This window comes from Schistocerca serialis, chromosome 3 (assembly GCF_023864345.2).
Source record: "Schistocerca serialis cubense isolate TAMUIC-IGC-003099 chromosome 3, iqSchSeri2.2, whole genome shotgun sequence".
NCBI lineage: Eukaryota > Metazoa > Arthropoda > Insecta > Orthoptera > Acrididae > Schistocerca > Schistocerca serialis.
In genome coordinates, this window is record NC_064640.1 from 425,043,574 (window position 1) to 425,047,702 (window position 4,129).

Below are 4,129 nucleotides of genomic sequence, written 5' to 3' on the forward strand. Positions count from 1 at the left end.
TTAACGCTTCTTTATGGACAGTAGGGCGCAATATTGATTAACTGTAATATAATGGAGGTCTCTGCTGAGCTTACTTGTAACCTATTTCTCTGTAATCTTAACTGCATATTTCTGGCACATTATGCTGCGTTAAGGTGAAGAAGGGCCCTGGCGTCTGGCACCAATGATGTCAGCTATCAGCTGCGATATTCATGATTGGTTACGGTAGAGGCTCGGTGCAGCCGCGTGTAGCCCACTTAAACCGTGAGGGCTCCTCTTTCGGTGCTCGAACTACAACCTACATATTCTCCTTCGTGCTTTAATGGTTTGTGTCCTTAGACACCAATGTCACTGTAACACAAAAAAGAGCGCTGCATCACGAAGGAATCATCCAATTGGACGGAAAATAGTAGATGTTACGTACATGTATAGACAAACAAATAATTACAATTCACAATACTTGGATGATTTATCCAAGAGAAAGAGCTTCACAAATCGAGTTTGTCAGTATCACGTTGGTCCACCTCTGGCCCTTATGCAAGCAATTATTTGACATAATAGAACTATTGGATGTGCTTTTCAGGGATATGGTGCCAAATTCCGTCCAATTATCGCGTTAAATTGTTACACTCCCGAGCTGATGGAAGGAATATGCCCATAATGCTCCAAACGTTCTCAACTCGGGAGAGATCCGGCAGTATTACTGACCAAGGTAGGGTATGACAATCACGAAAACAAGTAGCAGAAACTCTCGACGTATGCGGGCGGGTGTTTTCTTGCTGAAATGTGAGCACAGGATTGCTTGCCATGAAGTGCAACATGACGGATCGTAGAATATCGTCGACGTACCACTGTGCTGTAAAGGTGCCCCGGATGACAACCAAATGAGTCCTGGTATGAAATAAAATGCCACTCGATACCATCACTTCTGGTTGTCGGTCCGTATGGTATGCGACAGTCAGATTGTGCGGACTACCATTAATCTCTTTATACCAACAAGCCTGTTTGAAGTGGTATCAGGCACCACTACAGTCTTACTGACTGGAGTAGGACTGTGTTCAGAGATGAGCCTAGCTTCGAACTGAGCCCTGATTATCAGCGAAGATTTGTGAGGAGACGCCCCGGACAGGGGTGGGATACCAGTCTGACTCTCGCCCGCCTTACGGCCCGACAACCAGGAGTGATGGTCTGGGCTTCCACTTCGTTTCATAGGAGGAACTCTTTGGTTGTCATTCCCAGCAACCTTACTGCACTGTACGTTAACGATATTCTACGTCCCGTCTTGTTGCCCTGCCTGGCAAGCCATCTTGGGCTTGCATTTCAACAAGATAATGCCCTTCCACACACGGTGCTGTGTGATGGGGTTTGAAATTATGTTTGCTATCTCTGGGCAGGCTGCAAATTAGAATTTCACTTATCTCAGAAAGGCATCTGCTCGATGTCCCTTCACTCAGCAACGTAGATGCTCATCGGATGATGTAAAATCAGCATTGATAAAAGACACCATCTAGCCTCTACAATTTCTGAGGCCGCGCAGCTCTAGTAATGAAATGAAGTTCTGTAGAAAAATTGTCATTAAAAAAATTATCAAGCGGTAAGAAGATGGATTGGCTTTTGGAAAAATAATGTCCGAAATTTCCACACCAAAAAGTTTATTTTGTCCATTTAACCAAGGAAAAGGTACTATTTAGTCCACATTTAAACTAGTGGCTATTTTCTTCACGTTCACAATTCGTACACTCATTTCACACGCATAGCAGCCAGAAATCTGTCCAAATCCGATCCGAGGCAAACAACGTTTTCACAGTCATTAATTCCACCACAAATTTTTTTTCACTTGCCGCCCTGATTTTACGACCCACCACCTAATTGCTTAAGGTGGGTCTTTATTGACCACTTAGCCGCTGCGATCGCTATATGGGCGCTGATATGGCTGAACCTCCACACCAGTTCGCACATCCGATCGCACCGTTGCCCGTGTCCCGTCACGTGGAGGCGGGTCATAGTTGATCATGTTTTGTTTTTATCTCTTTTATTTTGTTTTCTTTTACTTGGTTATCTTTGTTTGCTATTTATCTTTCTTTTCTTTTCTTTATGGCAGCTTTCCCAAACCGTTTACCAAAAATTTACATGAAGTTTAAATTTTGAAAAAGAAATACAAAAATATAGTTTAGAATGAAGAAGAGGAAAGAAGACAGGAAAGGAAGAAGTTTATAGTTCCTCCACCCTGGGGAACTGAGGATGAAAGCCTTGGAATTAGTCGTCAAGACATTGATCCTCAGTCTCCAATCCTTTGCTTACCTTTAACTAAGAAGATCTATGCTAATCTAATTTCTATGCTAATTACTAAAGCTGTTACTGATACGAGTTATTACATTCGGTCCTTCTGGGGGATTTCAAAAAAGAAATTTCCCGCCAAAAATGCTCAGTGGTTGAATACTGAAACATGCCACACGGATACTACGAAGGCCAAATTTCCACACGCGAATATCGTTACAACGAAACAGTTATAAAACATCCAAACTTCACAAAACTGTCCGTAACCACGTCAGCGTTAGTCACGACACGTATCAAACGCTAGGAACTCAGTATTCCTTCATTTTACACATTATTTTGACTTACACGAGTAACATGACTGTCCGCATGCAAAGCTAGCGAGCGACTCTCTTCTTGTGGCCTCACTCCCAGTATAAATATCAGGGAACCGTCTCAATTATGATTGGCTAACCATACTCGCTGTCAATCAGAATGCTCGCTCATGATCATACTCGCGCCAAAACTTGCCTGCACCAATCGTTACATACAGACGCATTTACGTCAATCTGACATGCAAATATTAAAGTAATGTTTAATAAATGAAAATGAAAATGCAATAAATCTGGAAATATCCTTTAGATACAGATTTTACTCCAGCTGACTTTCTGGCTGCTCTGTTACAATAGCAATCACACTTAGACATACGTCATCAGCAAAGTGGGTAATTTCCCTATGAACATTTTCCCACGACAGGCTTGCGTAACTCTGGCAGGTTACTTAAGATGGTACATAATGTAACATTAAAATCTGACAAATGTCCTACGTACACATTCTCCTTCATTCACATATACTCCCACAACAATCTTAGACACCAATAATAATTTTGTCTGATTTTTATACTATGAAAACGAAAAATGATTAAAGTTTTAATATGAAAACCTCAATTAATTAATTCTTCACACTTAGAATCCTGTTTATGTTTTTAGATAATACCAAAGGGTAGACTATTATATTTCCTAACGGAATTTAGGTTCCTAAGTGTCGGTTTTTGACTTTTTTAGCAATTTTTTATCTCTGAAACTATGATAGTTATAAAGCTGAAATTTGGATGCAATCTTCTCCTGAATGTCAAAAGGTAGTGTACCGATTTTGAAAATGACTGAATAATATTTAATATCATTTATTTAGGTTCTTATAGGTGGTGAATGTATGCGTCCAGTGAGAGACATTGGATAGCTTTCCCAAGGCAGGTACTGAAAGGTGCGCGTTTGTCTCCCGGTTAGGTCGGCAGATGTCAGCCCCCGAAGTCATATTCAGCTAGCTATCCTAAAACAAACGTTCGCTCGGAACAAAATTGCGACACTGCAACGGCGAGAATTTCTAGTGCTTGTCCTCGTGTTTGCCGAACCCTACGTTGGCCAGCAAGGTCGCCGAATCTCTCCCCAACTGAAAACTTTCAAAGCATTGTAGGTGGCGTTCTCCAGCCAGCTCTGAATTTTGACAATCTAACGTGCAAGGTGGACAGTATTTGGCCCGATATCCCTCAAGAGGACTTCGAAGAACTCTGTCAATCGATGCCAAGCCGAAGAACTGCTTCCATAAGGGCCAGAGGTGGACTAACGCGTTATTGATTTGTTCAGTTTGTGAAGCTCTTTCTCTTGAATAAATCATCTATTTTTTTATGAAATTTTAATCATTTGTTTGTCTGATCAGGTACGTCAGATCTACTGATATCTGTCCCATTCGAATAATTTCATCGTTGTGTGTCGTTTTTTTCATCTTATAGCATACTATTCAAACTATGACTGTTGTGCCTAAAATGAATATCTTTTATATAAACACGACTGGCAATGCTAGTGTTTCTGTGCTGATGTTGCAAGGTCAGGATACTAGT